The sequence below is a fragment of the Podarcis gaigeae genome, assembly GCF_964106915.1.
Source record: "Podarcis gaigeae genome assembly, chromosome: 3".
NCBI lineage: Eukaryota > Metazoa > Chordata > Lepidosauria > Squamata > Lacertidae > Podarcis > Podarcis gaigeae.
Window position 1 is genome coordinate 106,744,297 of NC_139680.1, and position 18,180 is coordinate 106,762,476.

The 18,180-nt window shown below is 41.5% G+C and overlaps 1 long non-coding RNA gene across 1 annotated transcript in view; it reads right to left on the bottom strand.

Moving 5' to 3' along the window:
* LOC310842245 overlaps nt 1-18,180 on the bottom strand; it is a 48,483-nt gene that overhangs the window by 28,800 nt on the left and 1,503 nt on the right. The gene's annotated exons all lie outside the window — the stretch shown is intronic.

Consider the following 18,180-nt stretch of genomic DNA (forward strand, 5'->3'; position numbering starts at 1 on the left):
GGAACGCGTGGAAGGGAACAGGTCGATTTTAGGAGATGGGAAAATATTTTGAAATTGGGTCATTGACAATAAGTTCAAATTTGGGATAAGAAATTGCTGAATCTATAAGTAAGAATTGGAATACAAGAGGGGGGGGGAGGGGAAGTCCTGGAAAGACGTTATGGAAAACAAGATTTTAAATTTGGATTTTTTTTTGTTTTTTTTCCCCCAAATACATTTTTATTAAGGTTATACACATAACAAACATACAACCAAATACAAAAGAAAAAATTGTAACAAAAAAGAGAGTCAAGATATACAAGCCAACTTTTTCCTCTCTCTAACTATACAAAGATAGATTAATCTGGCTATTTCACAAAACAGTAAAAGATTTTTAAAAAAAAAAAAAAACACCCACAGAAACCGCCTCCTGGACTTCCTTCCATCCTTTTGGTAAGTATCAAATATCTGCTTCCAATTACGTATTTGATTTTTAATCTATAGGCCTAAATTCACACGCTGGTAGTATTTGTTCTGACCCCGCCAATCACATTAAGCATTTATTCCAATATAGTTCCAGTATTTACTCCAATTTTTCAGAGATTTCTGTTCATCGTGGTCTCTTAATTTACCTGTTAATTTATCAAGCTCAGCATATTTTATCATTTTAATTTGCCAATCATTTATATTGGGGATAGTTTCCACTTTCCAATATTGTGCCAATAAAATTCTTGCTGCTGTGGTGGCATAGAGGAATATCGTTCTATCTTCTTTCTTAATATCTTTACCCGTCATTCCCAGCAAAAAGGTTTCGGGTCTTTTGGGAAAAGTGTATTTAAATATTCTTTTAAGCTCATTGTAAACCGATTCCCAAAAGCCTTTCACCTTTTTGCATGTCCACCATAGATGATATAGGTCACCCTCCACCTCCCCACATTTCCAGCATTTCTTATCTTTTAGTCTATACATTTTGGCCAACTTCACAGGGGTGTGGTACCACCTATATAGCATCTTCCAAACATTTTCTCTCAGAGACATACATGCTGTAAACTTTATGTTACAATTCCACACTTCCAGCCACCTTTCAAAATCGATGTTATAACCAAAGCCAATTGCCCATTTAATCATTGCCTCCTTCACCTCCTCGTCCTTTGTATACCACTCTAAAAGTATGTCATAGATTCTAGATAGGGTTTTGTTTTTACCTTCTATTACTTCTACATTGAATTTTGATTTTTTGTCATCAAAACCCAACTTCTTCTTGTCCTCTTTTAGCAAATCATTCACCTGGTGGTATTGCAACCACCCAGTGAATAGATTTTTTATCTCTTCATAAGGTCTAAGTCTTGGCCCTTGGTCTGTTTTTCTTAACATTTCTTCATAGGTGGCGTTTTTTCCCTCCATGTTTGTTTTCTTCACCGTTAAAGCCTCAATTGGTGAGATCCACCATGGGGGTCTTTCTTTCAAGGAGATTTTTATTCCTTTCCCATGATTGGTATAAAGGTCCTCTAAAAATATGATTTAGAAAGCTCTTGTGGGCCTTCACTTTCCCATACCAAAGGTACGAATGCCATCCGTACCAATTATTAAAGCCTTCTAAATCCAGTAGATCTCTATTCTCCAGTTTTATCCAATCTTTTAACCAAAGTATGCAGGCCGCTTCATAGTATAGACTTAGATCCGGGAGAGAAAAGCCCCCTCTTTCTTTTTTATCTATCAAAATTTTCATTTTTATCCGTGGCCTTTTCCCCTGCCAGATATACTTTGCCAAGACTCTCTGCCACTCTTTGCATTGTTTTAGGTCTTTAAGTATGGGGATGGTCTGGAATAGAAATAGCATTCTAGGCAGAATATTCATTTTGACAACAGCTATCCTCCCCAAAAAGGAGAGTTTCATCCTCCCCCAAAATTCCATGTCTTTCTTTATACTCCTCCAGGTGACATCATAGTTATCCTTATATAAATTTATGTTCTTAGCTGTGACCCATATCCCAAGATACTTCACTTTCTTAGCTACTGCAATTTCCGTCCTTCTCTCTAGATCTATTATTTCTTCCTTTGTTAAATTTTTAACCAACGTTTTGGTTTTATTTTTATTTATCTTAAGTCCTGCCACGGCTCCAAATTCGTCAATCTTTAGTAAAGCTTCTTTTACACTCTTTTTTGGGTCTTCTAAAGTTAGTACGATGTCATCTGCAAAGGCCTTGATTTTATATTCCCTCTTTCCTACCTGCACTCCTTTTATTTCTGTTGCCCCCCTCAGTCTCTCATTCAATATTTCTAGTACCGTTATAAACAGTAAAGGAGACAGGGGGCAACCCTGTCTAGTTCCTTTATATATACCAAAATATTCTGTTGTGATGTTGTTTATTACCAATTTTGCCTTCTGTTCCTTATATATTGCTTCTATCCCTCTTCTAAATTTCTCTCCCATTCCCATCGTTTCCAGACTTTTCTTCAATAACTCCCATGAGATGTTATCAAACGCCTTTTCAGCGTCTATAAATACCAAGGCCGCTTGTCTGTCTATATTCATATCCAAATATTCAATAATATCTATCAGATTCCTTACATTTTCCCTTAATTGCCTCCCTGGAAGGAAACCCGTTTGATCTTTATGTATTTTGTTGTTCAAAACCTTTTTTAGTCTTTCTGCCATTATATCTGTGAATAATTTATAATCATTATTTAATAATGAAATTGGCCTATAGTTTTTCACTTCCAGGGTATCTGCATCTTTTTTAGGAATCAAGGTAATATATGCTTCCTTCCAGGTGTTCGGGATCCTTCCTTCCTTTAATATATTATTCATCACTTCTCCTAGCACTGGGGATATTTGGTTACTTAGTGTTTTATAGTATTTGGCCGAAAGGCCATCTGGCCCTGGGACTTTCCCACTTTTCATCCTTTTAATAGCCTTTTTTATCTCTTCTTGAGTAATTGTCTGGTCTAATATCTCATTTTCTTCTTTTGAAATTCGTTTTAGGTGATGCATTTGCAAAAAGTGGTCTATTTCTTGCTTTGTTTCCTTTCCTCTTTTATATAAATCCTTGTAATATTTTTGAAATATCTTTCTTATCTCTTTTGGCTCTTCCACAATCCTTTCTCCTTCCCTTATCCTACTAATCGTATTTTGTTTTCTTCTTTCTCTTATTTGCCACGCCAGGTATTTTCCTATCTTATTTGCTGACTCAAACGTTCTCTGATTCATCATTTTAATTTTCCATTCTACCTCTTGGTCGATTATTGTAGAAAATTTAGCTTGTAATATCTTTATATTCTGTTTTGCGATCTCCTCATTGGGGTTGATAGTCAACTTTCTTTCATTTTCCATAATCTGTGTTAGGATCTGTTCCTTCTTTGTCTCTTTTTCTTTTCTTACTTGACTATTTTTCTGTATTAAGAAGCCCCTCATAACTGCCTTTCCTGCGTCCCACACAGTCTCTATAGCAGTTTCCCCATTTAAATTCCATTTAAAATAGTCTTCTATTGTCTCTATTGCCTTATTTACAATCTTCTGATCATTAAATAAAAATTCATTCATTCTCCATCTAACCGTTCGGATATCCCTACCTTTTAGCTCAATGGAGACCGCATTATGATCAGATATAGTTCTTGGAAGAATTTCCGATTTAGTTAGATTTTGAGTTAGTTCCTTCGAAATCCAAATGCTGTCTATTCTTCCCCAACTCTGATTTGGGTTTGAGAAGAAAGTATATTGTTTTGTAATGGGGTTTTTAAGTCTCCACGCATCAATCAGTCCCAGATTGTTTACCATATCAAAGAAGGATCTCGGTAATTTACCTTCCTTCTTCTCATGTTTTTTTGTTGACTTATCTAGGTTTGGGGACACCACCCCATTAAAGTCACCCATCAATATCATTTTTTGGTCCGTCCATTCCATCAATTTGTCTCCTAATTCCAAATAAAAGGCTGATTTTTTATCATTTGGAGCATATATTCCCACAACAATTATTTTTTCTCCCTGAAACACCATTTGAACAATGACTACTCTCCCTTGGTCATCTTTGTATAATAATTGTGGATCATATTTTTCCTTTATGTATATTACCACCCCTCTTTTCTTCACTCTATCTGATGTCACAAAATCTATTCCCAATCTCTTATTGCTTAGTAATCTCTTATGCTTATTTATTATGTGCGTCTCTTGGAGACATATTAAATCACAGTTCTTTTTCAGTAATATGTGTGTAATCTGATTCCTTTTATTTTTATTGTTCAATCCATTCACATTCCAGTTTAGTATTTTTAATGCCATCTGTTATATACTATTTAATTAACTTATTAAACCTATATACAATTTAGTGTTCTTTGTCTCCTTCCTCTAGTTCTTCTCTTTCTCCTATTGAGCTCTCCTCTCTTTCTTCTTCTTCACTCCCTCCTTTTTCTTCTCCTTGCTGGTTCTCTACCTCCTCCTCCCCCATCATTTTCCCCAGGTCCTTCTCGTATCTCCTTGCAAATTTTTGAAGTTCTGAGATAGTGGACAGTTTAAACTTTTTTTCTTTGAAATAGAATGAAATACCTTCCGGAAACTCCCATCTATACAAGATCCCATTTTTCTTCAGTTGATTTGTTAATTTTTTATATGGGTCCCTCCTTCGAAGAAATCTCGAAGGAATCTCTTTGTAAATAATAATTGGGTTTTCTTCAATATATAACCTTTTGACATAGTTCTGTTTCAAAATTTCGTTTCTTATCTCCAATGAGTTAAACATGGCTATTACATCTCCTGGCAATTTTTTCCCTCTGACCTTGGCCGATTTTGTTCTTATTCGAAATATGTTTACCAAGCAATGGTTTATCTCTTCTTCTTTTCTATCTAGCCATATTGCCAGCTCTTTCACCACTTTAACTCTAATATTCTCATTTAGATCCTCTGGTATTCCTCTAAGTTTTAGGTTAGATTGGTTTTGTCGCAACTGCGTCATAGCCATGTTGTCCAACAACTCTTCCTGTGTTGCTCCTATTTCTTTAACTTCTAATCTAATCCTGTCCATCTCTTTCCTACTGTCTTTCGTATCCTTTTGAACCCTTTTCACTGAATCCTCCAAAACCTTAGCTTTTACCGAGAGATCCTTAACTTTCCCTTTCAGTTACCCTACCACTTCCTCCAATTTTTTGTCTAGAGTATCTTGTACCTCCATCAATTTTCTCTCAATATACTGTTCATTATTTTTAAATTCCTTTCTTATTTCGGCCATCAAGCTATCATAATCTCTAATTTCTCTTGCCTCCTTCCCCTCTTCTTGTCTTGAAGGCCTCCTTTCCACTGGTGTTGCCACCCCCTTCTTAGAACCGTTCGGCATTTGTATATTTAAGTTTAGTTCTTCCTAGTATACTGTATAATGTAATATACTATGTGGGTAGGATATAGAGGTAACAAGGTTAACAAGGTTAACGTCTCTCAGATATTACAACAGGATTCCAAAATTGACTAAATTGGTACAGCACAAAAATTAACCCTTAATTAAGATCAGATATTAATAATACAGTTTTAACTGTACCTAAATTCAGACACGTATTTGAATCCTCAGAGTCTTATAATTAAATGTAGTAAACACCTGAACCTCCAGAAACACTTCCAGATTCAGGGGGTTCTCAAACTCATGAGCAAGGTCCTGCGAAAACTCATGGGCAAGGTCCTGCGAAAACTCATGGGCAAGGTCCTGCGAAAACGTATTCTTTAACTTTGCATCCCGGGGTGTATGTCTCTTTAAATCCCGAGGAATCAAGAGAATCACAGCTGTCTCTGAAGCTCAAGAACGTATCCGGTTGGGGATGAAGAAGGCGGGTCCCCTTTAACTCACTCAATATGGCAGTCCTTTCACAGTCTCACCATCTTTAAGCAAACTTTAAACAAACTTTAAACACAGTCTCACAGTCCCTGTCTTTAAACACAGAGTGCTGCTAAGGCACCTATATTCCACACTCTGTTTAAGTCCCAATTCTCCCCAATCCTGAGGTTTAAAAGCAAAAGTCCTCCACCAAAACCTGTGCTGGCTAAAGCGCTCTCCGTCCCGATGAAACAGAAAAGTCTTTTCCCCCTCTCCCTAGTCAATATAATAGTTCAACTGTTGCCTTGCCTCTGACACTTTATACTTTGCGTCTGAGGTCTTTCCACCACACACTCACTGGCAGCTTGTTTCCTCTTTTCCTCTTTTGTTTCCTCTCTGCCACCGTCTTGCTATACTTTCTTTTCACCTTACCGCCAGGAATGGACTCCTCCTCCTTTTCACCAATTATTTCTTCTCCGCTGGGTTCTTATCAAAACATTCCTTTAATCTTATCTAAGTAATTTCCAATATTTCTTTTGTCCCCACTGCTTTTTCCACAGTGATTTATAGCTACTTCCCAGCTTCTCCACTGTTGTTGGAGGTCCGCCGCTTTCCCTCGGAGCTTGAGGCTTCACAGCATGGAGTCTGTTGCCTCCCCTTTACACTGCAGCTCCAGCCTTGTTAAACGCCGGCAACACAGGCGAGCACAGGCAGCATCGCAGGGTACCTTGTCCCGCAGGATTCCCTCCTGTGGTTTCAGGGTTCACGTAGCCTTCGCGACCCCTCTAAATCTCCATGCTGTTCGAGACTCCCCCAGAGGAGTTATCTCGCACTCCTTTTCTGCGGCCGCGGTGTCCCGGAAGTGTTTTTTTTTTTTTTGTAATTGGAAACTTTTAATAATTTTTTTTTTTTTTAAAAAAAAGAGATTTTGGGCCAGCATTATTTGAAACCTCGCTGACAATAATTCCCACCCTCGAAATCTTCTTTGCTGAAATGTGAAATAACGTCCCCTGGCCCTTGCTGTATTCAACATCCTTCAACATCCTTTTCCTCTCACTGGCTTGTAATGACTTGTACAAAGTGGCCATTTTGCTGAAATCACAGTGTTGACATGGTTTTCAATCAATACCTTGTAAAAACACTATTTTCCCTCCCCGCTTGCGTCTTTGATATTGCAATGTGCGCTTATACCTGTTGGCTGTATGAGGTATTGGCTTTCGTCTTCCGACTTGCCTGTTATCGCCTTCCACTTTTCTGTGCTGTTGCTGGGGGTCTTGTTTGAGGAGCTTAACGTTCAGTCAAATAAAGGAGCAGCAGCAGCTGCCTTGGGGCTATTGTAGTGTGCATTTATCACAGGATGTTTCCCGCCAAAGAGGAAATCCAACTGGGCTCTGTCATGAGTACACAATGCCTCCATCTGCTCTCCCTGAAATCAATGGGAACATTTCCGAGACTGAAAGATGGGTTACAGAGAAATATTACAGTGTCGGGTCTTGATGGAACAAAGACTTTGTTCCTCTTGGTTAGTTCTAACAACCAAGAGGAACAAAGTCTTTGTTCCATCAAGACCCGACACTGTAATATTTCTCTGTAACCCATCTTTCAGTCTCGGAACTCTCACTGAAAGTAAGGATGAACCTGACCTGGGGAAAGTTCACAAACACAGCCTTGTGGAAGGCACCTATTGCTCAGGACCAGGGACGTCACTAACTTCTCAGCTCCCTGGCACAGTTGTGTAGCTGCATTTGTGAAAACCAAGGCATATGAGGAACAGTTGAAGGAGCTGGGTATGTTTAGCCTGGAAAAGAGGAGACTGAGAGGAGAGATGATAGCCATCTTCAAATATCTCAAGGGCTGTTTCATGGAAGAGGGAACAAACTTGTTTTCTCCTGCTCTGGAGGGTAGAAACTGAACCAATGGATTCAAGTTACAAGAAAGGAAATTCCGACTCAACATCAGGAAGAACTTTCTGATAGTAAGAGCTGTTCAACAGTGGGATGGACTCCCTTGGGAGACTGTGGACTCTCCTTCCTTGGAGGTTTTTAAGCAGAGGTTGGATGACCATCTGTCATGGATGCATTAGTTGAAATCCTTGCATTATAGCGGGTTGGACTAGACCAGCGGTTCTCAACCTGTGGGTCCCTAGATGTTGTTGGACTACAACTCCCATCATCCCTGAGCTCTGGCCTTGGTAGCTGGGGTGATGGGAGTTATAGTCCAACAACATCTGGGGGCCCACAGGTTGAGAAAGGCTGGACTAGAGGATCCTTGGGGTCCCTTTCTACTCTACAGTTCTGTGACCCTAAACGTTGTGGTTGGGAAGCAAGATGGAGGGTGAATCGGTCGGTATAAATATAGATGCATGCATGCTGTGCTTTTTTTAGAAAGGTGAGAAGCCCACCTCTTCAAAGTGTGGCATGTTGTCTTTCAGGCACCCCCTAAACTAATGTTCTTCATCCTGGAACATCAGCCTGGAACCCATCATCCGCAGCCATCTTAGCTGATGGCCAGGGTTGGTGAGAACTCTTGGGCAGCAGTATCTGAGGACTCAAGGTTAGCAAGCTTCCCTTTTCCTGAGTCAGACCATTGGTCCTGTGATAAGAATTTTAAGGTCTTAGATATATAATAAATGTACCAAACAAGCACGTACATGGATCAGCATAGGAAGACCAACCTGAAACCATTTTTGATTCCCAAACTGACCCAATGTTTACTCTGCAAGGTCAAAGGAAAATGGAAAAGCCTCCCCATTGTCTTTTCCTTCACAAATCCTGTCTTAAGTGTATGTCTGTGTTTGAATAGGGTGAGCCTGTGACCTGGCTCAGGAACTAAGTATTTATCATTACAAAGGACAGGCCAGGCTCCTCAGGGTATCCAATCAAGTGAGCCTTAACAGGTAACCTGTCAGATGAGATAAGCAACGCACTCAGATTTCTGCTGTAGACTGCCTTTTCTGTGATCTAGGTATGATGTATCGGGGGGGGTGGTCTTTGGTTACACCCCTTCTTTGATGCATGTATGATGTATGGAGGAGTAGTCTTGAGCTCCAGGGCAGGGAATTTAAAATGTCTATATAAGGGCAGGTACACCTTGGTTCTGGGTTCCTCCTCCTTTCCTGCGTGTGAGGGGATCACCCTGTTGCAACAGATCAATAAAGATCAGGCTTACTAGCTGCTTTGCTTCTCAATATTCTCTGGTTGGCCTCTGTTATTTTCTCCTGCCAATAGGGAACCTACGTAAGGACTCTATATGGGCTCTTGGGTACCCCATTAAGGGGAAAAGGGCAGATTTTGTTTACAACAGTCCATAGAGCTCAGCTTCATCTACACTGAATGGTAGCGGCTCCACAGGATTTCAGACTGGGGTGTTTTACTAGCTGGACCCGGAGATGGCAGGGATTGAACCCGGGGCCTTCAAGAAGGTGAAAACAGGGGACTTTCAGACTGTCCCTTCTGCACGCAAAGCGGATGCTCTGCCATGGAGCTACAGGCCTTTTCCAAAGGTTGGAAAATATTTCCTTAAATCAACCTATGCCCTCTGGCATAGTAGAGGACACTATCCCATTGCCAGTGTTGAAGCAAGATTCAATCGCTAGTCTGGCTTGCTTCTGTATGTGGAGTGGGACAGGGGATGACTTGTCCTTTGAGTCAGGGATAAAGACGTCATTCATTGGGCCTGATTTATTGCTCCAGGAGATTTGTGTTAACAGCCCCTATCCAGAATCCAAAGGACTGTGTTGGGAAATGAAAATAAATTACGCACTGACACACTCTGGTTACACACATGAGGTTCCTAAACCAGGAATTCTGTATTATTGTTCTAGAAGTGCATAATTCCCCTGTCCCCTGCTTGCAGGTTTGCTATTGGAATTGGGGTTCTTGGATCATAAGGGATTTGTCTTTGTCTCTTTGGGTGCCCCTGTCTCTGGTTCCATGTGGTCGTTAACACAAGCCTTCAGAGTGGCTTTGGTTTAGCAACAAAAACACAGAGGACAATATCTGCTTCTAGGAAGATGCATGTTTTGACAGCGAAAGCTTAGAGGATGAATGGACACAGGTGCCGCATGTGCTTGCAGCAAGCATATTTTGTTCAGCCAATATAATTTTGGCCTAGTGGAAAATGAAAGGCACAGTAAGCTAAACAGCTTTTTTATTAAAACAGCTGCAGTATTTCTTTAGTATGCCCTGAAAATAGTGACAGTCTGTCACTATTTTCTAATGCATGGGTGTGAAATCTCTGGCCTGTGAGCCAAATTTGGCCCACCAGGCCTCTCCGTTTGATCCATAAGGCCAGCTTGAACAAATACATACTCCTCAACCATCCCAATTTAAGGAGGACACCCTGAAATTACAGAAGCCATCCTGACTGACTTCTGATTGGATCCAGGAATGTCCCGTTTTTGGGTCTGCCCCACTGTTGCGAGTTAGTTGGCTTGTGCCAGAGCACTGGACCAAAAGATGCTCAGGGTTTTTGGGGGGTGTCGCACTCTCACACAAATCATTTGGCTCACACCAGAGTGCCAGACCAAAAGATGTTCATTTTTTTTGGTCTTGCGCGCTCGTACAAGTCGCCTATGAGGAGCTAGGGACCAAAATGTGAGCATCCCAATTTTGATCAGTGGGATGTTGGAGGGTATGCAAACACAGCTGATTGGGAGGTATTGTGCAACAAGCCCACTTCCTGGAATTATCGGACTTTTTACGATAAAGAACATGGTGGGGAAATGAACTGGAAAGTATGGGATGACACTTGATACATCGTCTAACCTCCCCACCAACAAATCATGTTAAATGCTAAGTAAAGAGCCAGCATAATCTAATCTCCTTGCAAGTGTAAAAGGCTGAATGCTCAATAAACAGGTCATCTGGAAGTGCCCATATTGTGTGTATCAGAACATTAACAGTACTTCATTAGGGCACGTCTCCCCCCCCCCCAATGGACAAGCTGTGTTTCGTATTGGAAAGGAACGCTGCAGTTTAATACAAAAGCAAGCTTAGTAAATATCAGCATCCGTGCACAGGGCTTTGCTGGTTTTACTATCCCTGGACGCAAGTGTTGAAACTAATAAGCTTATCGCACCTCATCCTCTTGTATGGCTTGGTGATCAGGGCCTCATTAGAAAGAAGATAGTTTAAATAATGAAATGCGATCAATGAAACTGCATGAAAAATGGTTTGGTGTAAAAGTAGTGCAATGCATGCTGGGTATTATCGGAGATCTGTGCATTGACTATTTTGGGCATCATTAATCCAAATGCTCTCTTCTGTGTTGAAATAGGAGTCATTATGAGACTTAAATGGATGGCAGCCACAGTGCAATAGTCTGTTGTTCAGATACATATCCATACTAGAAGCAGTGTTATTAACTGCTGAAGGAGATGTGTCTATTTCATTCAAATTGTGCGCTGAATGTAGTTGGTATCATTTTTTCTTCCTTTGTATTGTTGTTTAGGGTGCCTCTGGTCTGTCAATATTTTGCAATGTTATGATATTACTACCATTCATTTCAATGCAAAGGAAACACAATGCAAACTGGGGAACAGGCATAATTAGGGCTGACAATATTCACTGGATTGATTTTGCATTGCAAAATTCAGAGAAATGCAAATTTCAAAGGAAATTTGTGTTTCAGTTTGCATATTGTTTAGGAAATTGCAAATCAGGTAGGTTTGCCTTTAAATATGCACTGCATCAAATTCCCCATGATAAAAATTCTAAGCTGTCACAAATGACATGCACACACACACACACACACACACACACACAAACCACATGTCTGAGAACAAGACCAAAGCCATTTTTAGCCTACAGTTGAACTCTGAAACCCCCTCCAAAACAGATAGGAAGTTCTCGATAAAACCTTTCCTGATAGACATGTGTTCCTTCCACTTGCTAATCCCTCAAATCCTGTAAATAAATTAACTTTTCACCACCCCTCTGTGAAACCTGTCTGACAAGTATCTGTTGCAAGTAGAGCAGACCTGTCAAAAGAGCATCTTCTGTGTATGAGCAGGGATAGGTATGATAATGGATTCAAGAACCATTCCTAAAGAATGGCCCACACTGGCCAGGAAAAGGCAATCAGCAAGCATGATCAGGTATCTTGACAGACAGCAGGCAAGTCATACTCTCATATTTCTGCCTCTTTTCTGTGACGTTTGGATGATGGTTGTCTCAGGCAATTTCTAAAGCCTTTAAAAGCTGCTACACACCTTTTTTCTGGGTCCCCTCACCTTCTTGCAAAGTGGGGTGGACTCGGTTCCAACAGAAAAGTTCTGCCTTGCTTTCTTCAACAGTTTCCTGCCTCCACTCATTCTTCTCTGGCCGATAAAGAACATGGAGGATACTGGGTCCCTTGATGGAGAGTTGGGCTGTAAAAGCCAACCCCATATTTCCTTATAACACCCCACCCCTATTACCAGACTTTTTGTGTCCCTATTTTCCAGGGACAGTCCCAGATTTACAGAAGCTGTACCAGTTTCTGATTTGATCCTGGAATGTCCCACTTTTCCCTAGGATGTCCCCATTTTCCTTGGAGAAATGTTAGAGGGCATGGAGTTATGGGACCTTTGAGCCAAGGAGGTAAGTAACCAAATAACCTTTAGAAGACATCTGAAGGCAGCCCTGTATAGGGAAGGTTTTTTTATATAAAATGTTTAATGTTTTATTATGTTTTTATATATTTTGGAAGCTGTCAGAGTGGCTGGGGTAACCCAGTTAGATGGGTGGGGTATTAATAATAATAATAATAATAATAATAATAATAATAATAATAATAACAACAACAACACAGTCATACCTCGGGTTACAGACGCTTCAGGTTGTGCATTTTTCGGTTTGCGCACCACGCTGCTCGCGCATGCACAGAAACACTAAATCATGCTTTGCGCATGTGCAGAAGCACCAAATTGCGACCCACCAAATTGCGACCCACCCAACACTGCGGGTTGCGAATGTGCTTCCCACACAGAGCACGTTCACAACCCAAGTGTCAATAATAATAATAATAATAATAACAATACTAATAATAATAGGATGTCCCGATTTTCATTGGAGAAATGTTGGAGGGTGTGTATTACCAGCCCAGGGTGTCTTCAACAGCAGCCTGAGAAATTAAGTAGGTGAAGTTATCTCCATGCCAGGAAAGGCTTTGCCTGCCACACTTCTGCCTGTGAAGGTTTTGTTAAACTCACGGGAGCAGAAAAAGCTGCCATTCCTCTTGACAATTCACCCCCACCCGCTATTCTTGCAGTCTTCTTCAGGCAGTGAAAGCAAGAAGTTTATTTTCCTTTGGCAAAGAAACCTGTTCTTCCTGCCCAATTAAGTTGTTTCAGCTTGTTTTTCTGCTGTTAGGAAAAAATGCAGATTGCTCCACAAGTTCCTCACAGATGAGCGGATCCCTTTGCTGGCTCCACAGGTAAAGCAGGTTTGGAAATGCTCCCGTCAAAGGTCAAATTGACAAACTGCACGCAAATCGGCACAAAATGGAGGCACTGAAGTCGGATGCAGGCAAGATCCTGAAACATACAACGCTTATACTCTGAAAGGCAAACCCAGGCTGACGAATCGGGCCTGCTTGGGCATCTTTCCAATAAAAAAAAGAAATGTGGGGCTGTTTGGAATTCTGAGCCAGTTCCAAGAAGGTGAAGTGTGTCTGTAGCTGGAATGCAAATGACTTCTCAAAAGGCAAATATTTAATCTCAGCCTTTCTTCCAAGTGTGTTGAATGCCGTTGGTTAGAAAACAGGCATGAGATTGGGTTTTTAAATATTATTATTATTCTCAGAGAAAGAAAGCATAAATAGCACCATGAGAGGAGAGTTTCAAGAGATCATTCAGAGGGCTGAGTTTGTCCTTGTTGCATATGAACCGAAATAGGATTTTGAGACTGTCTCTCATTACTCAGGTGTGGAATGTAGGATACAAAATTGAAGGCTGCTGTTATAAACTAACTAACTAACTGACTGACTAACTGACTGACTGACTGACTAACTAACTAACTAACTAACTAAGCAAATAACTCTCCCTAATCTTAGCCAGACTTTAAAACAGAGGTGGCAAACTAGCACTCACTGGAACAGATTTGGCCTTGGGAACAGCTATAAGGGCACTTCCAGAAATCCTTTTTTTATTGTGCATTGGCAACAATTTATGCTCATGATAGTATCAGGGCAGTTATGTGTGATTCAGCTTTCAATACTGTTCACATCTGCAAAAGCTTTTGGACAGACATACGACTTTGTTTCCAGTCCTTCCGTACCCCATAACTTCCTGCTGAAATCCTGTGACTGTTTTGTACCACAAATGTTCCCCTTTATTTTTAATGCTGCTTTCGTTGAGCTATAGCACAAGACTGCACCTCCAGATGGCAGTGATGTGGTAACACTGGGGTAGCAGTGCAGAACAACCAAATAATAATAATAATAATAATAATAATAATGTTAATCTTGAATGCCGCCCAACTGACTGGGTTGCCCCAGCCACTCTGGGTGGCTTCCAGCAAAATATAAAAACACAATGAGACATCAAAGATAAACAAAAACTTTAATGGCTTTTATACCTCCTCACAACACACAACACACAGACATCTCTTCTCCTCAGACTGTTTACACTCTGCAATGACAGACAGCTCCTTGCTGATCAGGCCTGCCCTTGGCTGTATCTCTGACAACATCAATATTAATGCTGTTTGAGGTGAGCCTCTGAGTACAGCTGCCCTTGAAGCGTTTGCATTGACTTCTCGATCTACTTTAGAAGCCACACCTTCCTCTCTGTTTGTCTCAGTGTCACTTTAAAGCTGACGGTTGAGCCAAGTGTCTCCCTCTCAGTAGTCTAAAAACCTTACGGGGATATTGATCCTATCTCCCGTATTTTTCGCTCTATAAGACGCACCACACCACAAGATGCACCCAGTTTTTGGAGGAGAAAAACAAGAAAAAAATATTCTGAATCTCAGAAGCCAGAACAGCAAGAGGGATCGCTGCACAGTGAAAGCAGCAACCCCTCTTGCTGTTCTGGCTTCTGGGATAGCTGCGCAGCCTGCATTCGCTCCATAAGATGCACACACATTTCCCCTTACTTTTTAGGAGGGAAAAAGTGAGTCTTATGGAGCGAAATATACGGTACGTCCTCTGCGGAATGCAAGTGGGGTTTGCGTGGTGAGGAAGGGATGGCAGACCAAACACCAGGAGGGAAAAATCAAGCGGGCCGTACCTCAAAACAGTATGGAAAAAAAGAATTTCTTCAAAATAATAAAACATGCTTATAAAATGCCCAACACATTTTGGCAAAAATATAACTTTGTGGTAGAGCATCTGTTTTGAGTGTAGAAGGACCCAGGTTCAACCCCTCCCAAGCCTGAAACCATGGAGAGATACTGCCAGTTTGTGTAATCAGGTACAGAGACAGGTATGGCCTCGGCCCAGTAAACCTGAAGGAGCGTCTCCACCCACATCATTCTGCCCAGACACTGAGGTCCAACTCCGACGGCCTTCTGGCGGTTCCCTCACTGCGAGAAGTGAGGTTACAGTGAACCAGGCAGAGGGCCTTCTCGGTTGTGGCGCCAGCCCTGTGGAATGCCCTCCTATCAGATGTCAAGGAAATAAGCAACTATCTGACTTTTAGAAAATATCTGAAGGCAGCCCTGTTTAGGGAAGTTTTTTAGTGTTTGATGCTTTATCAGGTTTTTAATATTTTCTTGGGAGCCTCCCAGAGTGGCTGGGGAAACCCAGCCAGATTGCCGGGGTATAAATGTTGTTGTTAGTATTATTACTTCCAGTTTGTATAGACAGGTACAGTCATATATTGGGTTACAGACGCTTCGGGTTGTGTGATTTCGGGTTGCGCACCGTGTTGAACCCGGAAGTACTGGAACAGGTTACTACTGGGTTTCGGCACTTGTGCATGCACAGAAGCGCAAAATCGCAACCTGCATGTGCGCAGATGGGTTGCGGACGCTGCGCTTTGCGAACGTGCTTCCCTCATGGATCACGTTCGCAATCCAAGCGTCCACTGTACTGAGCTAGACGGAGCAGCAGCCTGACTTATTATAAGGCATCTTCCTGTTTTCTTCAGGGGCACAATGTTGTTGTTTTCCTACTAAGGCAACCTCACTAAAAGTTTGAGTTGTTTGGGTGATGTTGCCACGGCAGGATTTTTTTATTTTTTGGTGCTCTTGGAAAAGGCCTAATTGACCTGGAGGTCCACCTGTCAGGATTCTTTAGTTGTGATTCCTGCATTGCAGGGGTTGGAGCAGACAAGCCCGTGGGGTTCCTTCCAGCTCTGCAATGCTATGGTTCTGTGATTCTATGCCTCTGGCATTTCATAAGCGCATTTTCCTGTATGAAGTTTTACTTCCTTTCACAGAATCATAGAATTCCCTTTCCCCTACTGCAGAAGATGGTACCTGACAGGTTTCAAACCACATTATTTATGTTTTTACGAGAAGGTTTGGTCAAGGGCACCTTAATTAGCACCCTGCAGAAAATGCCGCGTTTGGCTTTTTTTGCGCCATATGGTGACTCTGGACAAGCTGGGCCTTTCTAGATGGTAAAAGCTCAATCCAGGCAAAGTTAAGTGCTTTTAATTTCAAGAGATGCAAGTAAGTTCTGCACTAGTTGAATCTTGTGCTGCATTCTGGAGTAATGTTTCTGGGTGCAGCCAATGGACATCGAGGCCCGGCGCGATGTCCTGACATTGCTCCACATCCGGTTTCACATTCGGCCTTGATAATGGGGGGCCCTGACCCCCTCAAAAATAAAAAGATTGAGGGGACCTGTGGCAATCACACAGGGCCCCCGGACGTTTGATGGTCTATTGACCCTGTGCCACCACTGTAATTGCTTTCTTTGCTGCCACCAACCCATTTCTCCTCACGGGTACACACAGAGTCCAGTCAGTTGTTAACATTAACAAATAATCGAGTTTATTTAATAGGCATGAACAAGCTTATGGTTGCAGTTAAATTTTCTTGGCAGTTTCTTAATCTTAGTTCCTTAACTGTCCTATTCGTTCCTAACAACTTCAAACTGATTATCCCGACTAACTATCCGAATCCACCTAATAATTCCTTTCACTCTTTCACCACACAACTCGACCAACCCACAGACTATTCCTCCCTCTTCCTTCTTCAACTCCCAACTCTCAACTGACTTTCACACAACTCCAACTCTCACTCTAACTCCTCCCCTGGGGTTCTCACTGGCCAATCACATCACACTCATTTTAACCCTTTCCTTATGACCCACCTAGGAGGCAAATGCCACAGGGCCCAAAGAACCTCGGCCCCCTGAAGCCAGCACTGATGCACATGACTAACAGAATTTTGAGACTTTTCTGAAAACCATTCCTACCTCCTTAAAAGGCTTATTGAGAACAGGTTGGGAATGAAATAATTGTGTACAGCTGAAAACGCTGGCAGTATTAAGATAAATACAACAGTGTAGACAAGTTTTGATGGATGCAATAATGGAATACTGAATGGTATAGCTTTTGTAAAATATGCAGGGATTTATGATATGTGAAATGAACTATGGAAAGAGAAGAAGGGAAGTCACTGATATCTTAAGGATGTAAAAATGAGTACTTTAAATTGTAAAACAGAAAATTAAAAAAAATATATACAAAAAAAGAGAGAAGAGGCTGGGAATGGAGTTACTGCCACAGCCATGGTCTGGCGAGGTATGGTGATAATTGGTGGAAGGCAGAAGTGGAGCAGGCAGACCAGGCCCTCTGCCATTTTGGGTCCATCTCAATTTCACATTTATACATGCCCAAGTCTGTTCTGCCCTGTTTCTTCATTCGTCTGTGAATTTCCCCTCCAAAAAAATCCACCTGAAAGTAAGCATTCTAACACTAAATACATATTTGAATACATATTTTAGTTTGATATACACACTTCTATTCTTGAGGAATTGGTGCTTTTGAATTATGGTGCTGGAGGAGACTCTGGAGAGTCCCATGGACTGAAAGAAGATCAAACCTCTCCATTCTGAAGGAAATCAGCCCTGAGTTCTCACTGGAAGGACAGATCCTGAAGCGGAGGCTCCAATACTTTGGCCACCTCATGAGAAGAGAAGACTCCCTAGAAAAGATGGAGGGTACAAGGAGAAGGGGATGACAGAGGACGAGATGGTTGGACAGTGTTCTCGAAGCTACCAGCATGAGTCTGACCAAACTGCGGGAGGCAGTGGAAGACAGGAGTGCCTGGCACGCTCTGGTCCATGGGGTCACGAACAGTCGGACACGACTAAATGACTAAACAACTACAACATTATTGTTAGCATTACTATTATATTTATTTATGTCCCACCTTTTCCTCAGAAGAGGACTGTCTTCCCTTCTTGTGACATGGGATCTCTGAGACAACGAATGAAACTGTGTTGCTAGAAATCTGAACTATCCCAACTG